The sequence below is a fragment of the Lissotriton vulgaris genome, chromosome 2_1 (assembly GCF_964263255.1).
Source record: "Lissotriton vulgaris chromosome 2_1, aLisVul1.2, whole genome shotgun sequence".
Classification (NCBI taxonomy): Eukaryota; Metazoa; Chordata; class Amphibia; order Caudata; family Salamandridae; genus Lissotriton; species Lissotriton vulgaris.
The window spans coordinates 1,522,099,788-1,522,111,035 of NC_141687.1; positions in this window are offsets into that span (position 1 = coordinate 1,522,099,788).

The following is an 11,248-nucleotide window of genomic DNA, read 5'->3' on the forward strand; positions in this document are numbered from 1 at the left end:
GTAAACTGTGGTTTTGTTTAGTGTACATTTTGTTTTTCATAATTATATGTTTTCTGAATGTTTTTATTTCCAACAAAAGGTTATTTGTAAACATCAGATTAATTACAATAATATATAATGAGTAGTTGTAGTGTACATACGTTTGTGTTTGGAGTTATTACCATTTTTTTACATGTTTTGCAGTAATTTTTAAGAAAAATGAATTGCATTACATTTGAATTATATAATGTTCTATAAAGCACTTACAATTTTGTTTTATAGTTTTATCAACGTAAATTTAAAATGATTTACTTAAATCAAAATATTTATGATCTTTTATAACACTTTTTAAAAAACATTTTAGCATGCTGCTTATAATTTAACAAACATTAAAAAATATATATATTTTGACACTGATGTCTATGGGAAGATTTTTTGTGCTATTAGGTGGGCAATGCTATTTGTTTTACTTTATATTTGTGTAATTATTGTCTATAAATATGAATATTTGTTTCATTGAGCACAACATTGAGAGCAATACCAATAACATTTCAGCAAACATTAGGACTATTTAACATAAAAACAATAGCTTCTTCTTTCCAAGTTAAAACAATGACACTGGAAATTCGTTTTAAGAAAAAGGCTGTCACAGGTATCTAGAATAAATTGACTGATATTGGCCGCGGGATCTAACTTCCGCGCCAGGAGGCGCTACTAAGTCCCTCAGCAGTCCCAGGGGAGCGGGCGGCCATTCAAAAATCGGACCAGAGAAGCCCGGCGTGGCTTGCAGCACCTCCATCTCCCAGCGGGACCCTGCCAGCTGTCTCTCCCCGCCACCGCAGCCCCTGACATCGCGCTGCGGCAGCCAAGCGGGGGAGACTACAATCCCCAGCCTGCCTTGCGGCAGGAAGCCGCGGGATCTAACTTCCGCGCCAGGAGGCGCTACTAAGTCCCTCAACAGTCCCGCGTCGCGGGAGCGCGCGGGAGCGCCGGACTAAGCCCGGGCAAAGGGCGGGCCCTCTACGGCCCACATCGGACAGAGGAGGACGGGGACGGGCCACCCCCTTTGTCTGTTTTGAGGTAAATCACCGACTTGTACTTCCATTATCCATGCCTAAGCCCAAAACAGGGGATATGCCCGATAAAATCCCGGATGATATATTTGCACATTCTTCATCTAGTTTCCCATGGCTGGATGACTTAAACAGTCTGTGCAAGGTTAAGTATGTTCCAGCAGCACTCTCCCCCACGTTAAAATGCCGCAGCTTATCACCATGTCCAAGGGAGCTGAAATCTCTTCCTGATACCAAAAAATACCTCCCAGGGTTACACCTGCCAAAAGGAATATCGATGGGGACAAAGACAACGGGAGTCCTCCTAAATCTCAAACACTTGATAAACCTTCTCTAAGTCCAATCCCACCTTTAATTAATTCTCCCTTTATTTTGCCACCTGTTGTTAACCTGGACGATTTATCACCATCCTCCCATCAGGCCCTTCTGACTATGATCGAGCATTTGTTCAAATCTTTAATACACCCCTTGATGGACAAAATCACTACGCTGGGGAATAAGCTCACGGGGTTGGAGAACTCCATCGAATCTCTCCTGAAATCCTCAGCCCACATTGTAACAACTCAATGCCCGCCGACAACCGCCCTTTCAAACCTACCTAATCTGATCACTCCTTATGAAGCGGTGCCTATTCAATTGCCAACCCCCACCTCCTTGTTGCCTATCAATCCCAAAGCCCCCCTGAAATTGACAACACCACGTCACATTCCACCTAAACATGTGCGCACTACCCATATACACTTACCTCCAGAAGCAGCGCCTTTTGTAATTGTTCTCTCGGGAGTCCCTGAACTAACAAAAGGCAACGCTGAGAGACAACATGAACTTATGAACAAGGTCAAGTTCTGGCTATCTAAAAACAGACCTCTGCCTTACCATCTTGATGGCCGAATAATAAGTGTCCGGAGGGTGGGATGGCTTGGACCCCTTAAAAAAGACATCTTGGGGGATTTGATCCTGATATGATTTAGGAGCAGACACATTGTGCCATACATGCAGACATGGCTACCTCAAAATGGAGATGGACTTATTTCTACCTGGAATCTACATGACTTTTACCATAATACGTCCTACATGCTTTCCCCTAGTCCCCGGGGCATTGATAACAACCCAGTGGGCAGAGGAACCCATTTAAGTAATGGCAGTAGTTTTTCAGTGGCTTTTAATTGTCCCAAACCATCGTACAACAGTTTTTTGTATCGTAATTACTAAATCTTTGAGAACAATGTGACCTACAACGTTGCCTAAAGGTTGTGTAAAGCATGTTTAATCCTTAAACTGTGCAATCTAAAGCCATTATGAGATTTATTTTAAAATGTTTTTTAAAATGTATTGTAGTATTTGTATGTATGCTTTTATGATTTTAAACCTAAAATCGAATGAAGCCTTTCTGATTTGATTTGACTGATAATTGTAGAATAGCAAAGTGCAAAAAGTGCAATAAGAAAGTGGAAGGGCTAGTGCAAAAGATGCTGAATTGCTAAATTGCAACACTAAAGTGCTCAAATACTTAACAAAGAATATTTCTAATTCCTCCAGACATTATCAAAATGTCAAAACAGCTATTGGATTCTAAATACCGGGTAATATTATCCCTCTATCCGGTTTACCAAATTGCCTAAAAACTTCCAGTTCTTATTGAATTTCCTGAAAGATCCCACCCTTCTCGCATAAACTTCTTCAAAAGCCTGTGTCCTTTTAATTGTATTCAACCATTTATCGTAAGTGGGAACATCCCCGGATTTCCAATTTTGAAGGATTAAAGAACGGGCTACCAATCAAGAGATAGATAGGAAAGTTGCCTTGGCTTCCGTTAAAGTTGTTCTATCTCTACCAAATCCAAACAGGGCAGCCTTGGCCTCTGGCACTACACTCTTTACAAAAGAGTATCCATATGATTTTTATAGTGTAAGCAAATTTCGTTTGGTGGTTAGTATGTGTTGTGTATTTAAACTAGTATTGATTATTTTAAGGGTTCATTTATTCATTTTTAACTGTTGATTTTAGTACATTTTAATTATCAATTTGAATCTGTATCTTTTGATACAATAGTAGTTGGGTGTCTTTTTCTAAGTGTTCCTTGGAAGTAATTGTGCCACCCTTCAATTGCTTTATTCTTCTTTCCTTCTTGCGACATGGTGCTCTAATATAATTTCCACCATGGAATGGAATTCATGATAGGTATCTGTGGTGTGATTGGGCCAGATGACCAACTCAAGAGTCTTACAAAAATCCATTAGTGAATCTTGTTTTGTATCATGTTGTTGGTAATGGGGGTTTGATTAGCAAATCATAATGTTTACTGACTTCTGTTACAGGGACATATGGTAAAGCTATTAGCTTTTAATTTCATGTGCAAAGTCTAGGTTAGTTGCGTACTCTATGGTCAGGGTAAACCTGTCTACATGCCTGCATCTGCTCAAGTTAAAGTGATAGTAACACCCCTAAATCGCAGTGTGGGGGTAAATGATTAGTAAGGTATAATAGTTTTTAGTTTGCTATTTTGTATGTGCTATCATTTCTTTTTAAGTTGCAGTTTTTTTTAGGAAACAGTAAATTCACTAATGTAATGTTTGTATTTTAATATTGGCCATGTAATTTGTATATTTGACTGAATAGTGGATGGTATGACTTAAAAGTGCCATCCATCAACCATTTATTATGGTGTGTTAAGGATAGTGTACTGGTATTGGGAACATAAGCAGTAATTCTTTAATTGTTATGGAGTTTGTCATATTGTAAAATGGTGTCTTTTTTAAATGTGATTAGCATGTTTGGTGTATGTCTTTATCTTCAAATGTTGTAAGTTCTACTGGTGTTTCACAAGCAGTTATATGTGTTCTTGCAGTTAAGCGTTTTAGGGTTGGTATTTAAGGGAGCCTGTCTATTGTTTGTTCAGGAAAGTTATGTGTAACATTTTTGAGTATGATTCTTGTTGGCTCTTGTAAGCTTGCACTGGCCTCTTTTAAGCATTGTAAAACCTTTCCAGTGTGTGTTTTGACAAGTGGTGCTTAAGGGATTTTCCATTAATTCTATAACAAGCTCTCTTTTTCGGATTTTTTGTATTTTGCTGTTTCCAAACGTTTACCTTTAGTTTTAGAGTTTAGAAAATATACATTATTTAAAAGAAATAATTAATGTTATATTTGTTTTTGACATCTTTAGAATGCAGTTTCAGATTTTTGCTTAGATTTAGTTGCATATTTTCATTTTACAGGTCTGCTTGATGTTATTATTAGCAGAGTTTTCTTGTGTTGCCATCTTTTCAGAGGAAATATTTGTTAGTTGTGTCAGAATATTTTTTAATGCAACATAAAATAAGGGTGTGTTTGTTTTATTTTTTTTAAACCTGAGAATGTAGTTTTTTGTTAACTTTCAAGGTTGTCTTTTTTCATGTTGATTAAGTAGGTGTCTGCGACTTTATTTTATGTAGCTTTTATTGTTTTTTCTTACTAGTAAAGAATGCACCTCTAATTTGGAGATGCTTCATTTTGTGGTTCATTGAACTCTTGCAGTCTTCTTTTGTAGATTTGAAGTCCATCAAAGTGATGCTCTCCTGTTGTAATTATTTTGTAGCAAGTATTTCATTGTACATTTTTGTGGCTTTTTTATGCTGTTTGTTAATTAGAAAAGAAATTCAAATTGATACATTTTTTAAAAGTTTAAATTGACACTAATTTGTGTTTTCATTATTTATTCAATGTGCATATATTTTATTTTGACTTCTTTTTTAAATGTCAATATTCTTTTTTTTTTTGCTATCTGGACAGATTTCTGTGTTTTGATACATTTTTTTTATTGTTCTTATGTTTCCTTAGTTTTAATCTGTAGACAATATATGCTATTTTTCTTATTTTTGTTTAGTGTATTGATGTATTTCAGATGTTTTTCTGCATTATTTTAGTGATCAATATTTGTATAGTCTTTTTTCAAGAGTAGGATCACAACATTTAGTAATATTTCTGTGTGTCTATATTACTTTTTTTCGATATAGAATCATACTCCATCCACAGCAGCCTCTGATATACAAAACCATTTACTATTAACTGATGATGCAGTAAAACAGTTTATTCCACTTTGGCCTTGATTACGAGTTTGGTGGTCTGTCAGTCTCCACCGCTGTCCCTATAAGACTGCTATGCTGTGGTCTTCCACCCGCTGTATTACAAGTCATGCAGCCTGAAACACTGGCCGAGTCGATGCAGTGGGTCCCACCTTGCCTGCCGTGGTCTGCAATGTTGGCGATTCGTACTCCGATGCTGTCAGGGTCACAGCTTCCCAACAAGACTATTTTGACAACACAGTTGTACTGGTGGTCCCCTACTGGCGGTTCCTCAGTGACAGTAGACCTCCACAGTGTCTCTTGGATGGATTAAAAAACCATATAGCTGACGTCCTTTGGTCAAAAGGACACGCCTGCAGCACATCAAGACAGAGAGCACACTTTTTGTTGAGATATGGCAGTCTAATTTTTTTCCTATCCCATTTAATGCTCTCCACACCCTGTTTTTGTTTTACCCTCTTTACTAACACCTCTTGTTTTTTTCATTAATCACTCACTTTATTTTATAGTTATGAGTCACCCCGAAAATCCATGTTTCACAGAGGCTGAGTTAGCGATCATGGTGGTTGAAATCATTAGAGCAGAGCCACAATTTTTGGAGCCCAAGTCATACATACTCCTGTCAGTAGGAAAACTGAATTGTGGAACAAGACAGTCGAAATAGTGAATTCTGTTGGTACCATCCTTCACACAGAGCAGAATATTAGGAGGAGGTGGCATGACCCTAGGTTGAAGGGGCATACCTTGGCCTCTAATCACCACCCGAAGGTCTAGAGGGCTGGTGGTGTTCCTCCCAGCAGCCCATTACAACTCTTTCAATAGGAGGCAAAGTCTTGGCTATTCTGCATATTGAGGGCAATACAGGAATACCAGTGGGAGTGGAGTCTGAAAAATTACACTTCAATAACTCAAAGTATCAAAGATGTTGGTTTGTCAGTGTTAATGGGAAATATTGCACATGGAATCAATCACAATGTTTGAATCTCTATTGCATCCCACATGTTGGAATGCTGTCTGTAAATGTATAATTAGAAGAATATCATCCCAGGACCCATGATGTGTGTTAAAATATTGAGGTATGGTTCATCCCAAATGCATGATGCCAACATTTATGTTACACTAGACATTTGTCAAGTGTTGGAAAGTCCAGATAGAAATGACTACATCTAACATGAGGACCAGTGAATATCTCTAACAGGGATGCAATAGTCATTTTGCCCCTGCTCACTTGTCTGCCAGGTTGCAATTGATGTTCACTTATCATGGACTGTGCAATGTTCTCAAAGACATGTCCATTGCTTTTATTGATGGTGCCCTGGTCTCCTCAAATGAAACTATTGACAGCATGAGTAACACCATACCAAGTGTGTACCTCACATATATGTAAGCCATGAAGGTATCTCAGCAGATTGGAAGTGGCAGGTGACTGATTGACTCTGCACTGCTCTCATAATGAATAATGCTAAATATGCAGCCAAGTTGTGTGTTCCCTGTAATCCAAACAACTAGGCCTTGGAATAATCAAATACACATGTCAGTTCATTAAGTCTTTATTTCGATTATAAAAATCATAAAAGACATTACAGTCAGTTAAAAGTTAAAACAGGTTAAAAATACAAGTTTTAAAAGTCCAAATCAAATACAGAACTGACATTATTGCAAGGGGACCACAATAACAAGTGCATACATTTATATATTAATACTTCAAATCCATCATGCTCTTATACACTATAAAATCCATAGATTTAAGATGATGTAATATAAAATATATCAACCCAGCAATAGTTTGTAGGCAGAGCGGTGTTTTAATGCCAAAACACCTATATCATTGATTTTAACATAGAGCTGCCCGGGTCTTTGAGGTGGTCACTAGACCCGAAGCCAAGACTTGGCAGGGTGACAAAATCAGCCTATCACACATTCCTTAAAATGGTATAAAATAAGGCTGAGGCAAGTTAATGTTCCCTTAGTTTGTTTGCCCGAATGGCCCAGGCCCAACTCCAAAATGTTGCCATTGCAACAACAATGGATTCTTGGTTACATGTCTGTAGGATCCTTAGCGCCTCCATAGCATATCTTGTACCCAGAATAATACAAGTGGGCTTTAGCCATTTTGACTAGGTAACTTGTAGGCCGGGCATACAAATAAGATGTAAGCTATTGATTCAGTCTGAGCTGAACACAAAGGGCACATTCCTGTCGTAGGTGGGTACCATCTGCTTGTAAAAGCTTTAGTCATGAGGGAACCTATCCTAAACTGATGATATACCTTCCTATCAGACAGTCTTGAATTAAAATCCCAATATGGTTAAAACCCAAGCTCTTCTTTGATCATCAAGAAATTCCTGGACAAGGTGGGCCTTATAAAAGAGGAAAAATGCTTCAGCTTGACCATGTCCCAATTGGCTACCTTGAACTTCTTTTTTGATGGAAATGGGTTGCCTTCTGGATTCTCCCACAAAGTATACATCCCATTTCAGTCAGGGTATTTTTTATGTACTGAAGCCATTTAATCTTACCTAGGCAGCCTACAACCCTGAAATCCAGGAGAGCTTTGACGTACAGGGAAAGCTCAGGGGTGACCCAGAGCCTTCTCCAAAAAGCTATAGGCCTAAATCGAGCCAGATCCTCTATGCGAAAGCAACACAGGTCCAAAAATAAGGACAACAATGGATTGGATTGTGCCAAACCCGTTAGTGCCCTAACAATTTTATTTTGGGCAATAACCAGATAATACTAAATCATTTGATAAAGGTGATCCAACCAGGGTCAGTTATCTTCTTTGCAAGCCCTGCTATGTTCCAAGAAATAAATTTGCAGGTTTTATCAAGATCCACCCTGACTGAGAGAGGGCCCGCAATGACTCCGTGTAGGGATACAGGCTCTGCTGACTCGTCAACCTTGAATCAATTGCAAGCGTCCAATGATTCCAAAGGAGCAAAGAGGTTAAAGGTAGGAATGTCTTGGGATACCAGCTGTCGATCCTGTTCCGGACATCCTGGATGACTAGAAAGTTGCCAGGTGCCCACCCAGTTGGGCATTGGGATGTCAGAGGGGATTCTGTAGAAGTAACCTAGGTGGAAGGGCTTTATGGTTGAAACAGGCCCCAATTGTTCTGAGACACTGAGGGCCAGATGTAGGTCGCCCAATACCGGTCCGTAATGGCCAAAATTACTGAATTTTGTCCATTACCGACCGGTATATGGCATTTGGAATGTAGGTGGCATTATTATAGGATTCGGTACTTTACTGAATTGGTAACTTAAGGAATCAGTAAATTACCAAATTCTTAACATACCGATTCGGTAAATTACCGAATCCTTAATGTAGGAAGCACTCAAGTGAGTGCTTTTCACATTTGTTATTTACCACCAACTACAAGTTGGAGGTAAATACCAAAAACAATTAAAAAAGCAATTTTGGGGGCGTGGCTAGCAGCCAAAGATGGCGGCCGCAGCTTAGAGAGGCTCCCGTGACGAGGCGGCTTCCCACTGAAATCCGTTATAATTATCCTGATTTTCAAGGTGTGTGAAGGGGTGGATCGGACCCAGAGTCCGTGCAGCACCCGGCGGAACAGTTTTGAGGCAGCAAAGGCCCTGGCGCAGCTCGAACTTGCTTGGCAGAGATCGGTGTGAGGTGGGGCCTACCGTTCTCCTGGAGGCAGCGGAGTTGCGTACAATTTGGAGCTGGCCGGAAATAGACTCTTGGCGGCAGTGGCTGGCCGGATGTGCCGGTTTTTGGGACATCCCCTGTTGGCCCGGTGACACAAGTGGGGCCCCGTGGCAGCCAGCGACAGCGGACATTACTGTGGGATCACGCCCAGAGGAGCCGCGGACAATGCTGAAGCTCGAAAAATCAGACCTGCCATTTTGGGCGTTGGCTGCACGTCACGCCCCCGGCTCTTGCAGCAACCACCCCCGCGGGAGCAGCCACCTGGGAGGAAACATAAGGACCCGCAGTCTTTGCAGCATCACTTCTGGATACTGTTTGCATGCGCTGCAATTCACTTGCGCGGCCGCCCCACGGACGGAAGTAAGACACCGAAGGATCAGCCCTCCTTGGCCTGACCGGACTACGACGACCATAGGAACAAGGCCATGTCCAACAGAGGCCCCAAAAATAGCACTACCTAGGCCAATTTGGACAAATTCGCTTACGAGAGGCAAACTCCTCCCCAAGACCAGAGCAAGAATGCGGGGAAAGCGACGGAGACCGAGGGGGCGAAGAAGGCCAAACTGGAGGACGTCTTGGCGGCACTGGCTCAGGTGCAAGCAACGGTGGGAGCTACGGCCACTGAGGTCACCCTGATACGGGCGGACCTCCAGAAAATGAATGAAAGGGTAAAACAGGTGGAGGTTGTCACCAAATCCTTGGTGGAAGATGTGTCTGAACTACAAACGGCGATGGAACGGCTACAAACTGACAACAAACTGCTCAGAGAAAAGTTGAATGACCAAGAAGGGCGCTCCCGGCGCAATACCGTTCGAATTTTAGGAGTGCCGGAATCTGAAGATACGGGTGCAATGGACCTCTATGTGGAAGAAATAATCAAAACCAGACTTCAGCCCAAGGGTCTCTCGAACTTTTTTTCGGTGGAGCGGGCCCACAGAGTGCCGGGGGGCAAGCCTAAGACAGGTGGTTCACCTAGGCCAATATTGGCGAGGCTTTTCAACTTCAGGGACCGCAACGCCATCTTACAGGCCGCAAGAGTAGCACCAGCCATCCAAATTCAGAACTCGAGAATAGCCTTCTTCCCAGACTACACGGCGGAGGTCTCCAGGAAAAGAAGGACATTTCTGGAGGTGAAAAAATCCTTGAGGGAAAAGGAACTGCCGTACTCGATGCTTTTCCCGGCCCGGGTGCGAGTGGTGGCGGACAAAAAAGTGTGGTTTTTTGACTCCCCGGATGCGGCCCGGGACTGGCTTGAGGGATGGCACACGTGGACTGGCAACGGAGGCACCGCAGGTCTAATCACGACCGCAGAGGTGACAGCAGGACTGGCTCACAGACGTCTGGTCGAGAAGGGGTGGAGGGCTCTCCATCCCATAGTTTTGGAGGGGCCGGCGGTGAGGAATGAACCCCCTACTCCGGCTTTCAAGGTCAGGGCAATCGCCAACCGTTCACACACTGTTTAACAGCTGCATATGGACACTGGCATGGACACCCCGGAGTCATGCAGGGATGCCGCCTGCTCGGAGAGACGCTCTCCCCCCTACACACAAGTACTCTGGTTGCGGGATGGGTCAAGCACTCTGCTCAGTTGGGGGGGTGGGCAGTTGAAAGTCCGTTAGGCAGGGTAGCAGGGAGGGGGGTTGGGAGAAGGGTTGCAATGTTACAGTTAGGAATGTATGTATATGGTCAAAGACAAAGCCTAGGCTTCCACATGAGCCAATACAAGATGGGTGGAACAGACAATGATTATATGCCTCTGTGAGGTCCCTCAGCATTTTACTACGCATTTGCGTAGCCAACACACATGATACACTTATTAGCCAACACACTATGGATCCCATAATATCTAATGGCTAAGGTTCCCAATCCTGAAAGGGGTGACGTAGACACTGAGACACATTTCCCCTCCTTATGTCTAATGACTTGGAACGTGAGAGGACTTGGGGACAAGGTTAAACGGGGGCTGGTGCTAACCGCAATCAAGAGGCAAAAACCCACCATAGCGCTATTGCATGAAACACATCTAACAGGGGGAGCCACCAAGGCCTTGGATAGACGAGGCTATAAGATGATAGTCCACTCTGGGTTCACGTCCGGTTCCAGAGGGACCGGTATCCTGATACAGAAAAACGCACTATTCATCCCCCTACAGACTAAGACTGACGACCAGGGCTGCTTTACGGCCCTGCAGGGGCAATGGGAGGGAAAGCTTTTCAATCTGGTTTCAGTGTACATCCCACCGGCATTGCACTCGGTACACCTCCCAAAGCTGGGTGACTTCATTCTGACTCTCCCCGAGGGCGAGGTCATCCTTGGGGGGGACTTCAATGCAATTCTCGACACACAACTCGATAGATTTCCCACACCAGTCCCCACGGGAGTTGTCCCCCACCTACAGCGGTTCTTAACAGCCATGGGACTGACTGATATTTGGAGATATCTCCACCCCGGTGCGAAACAA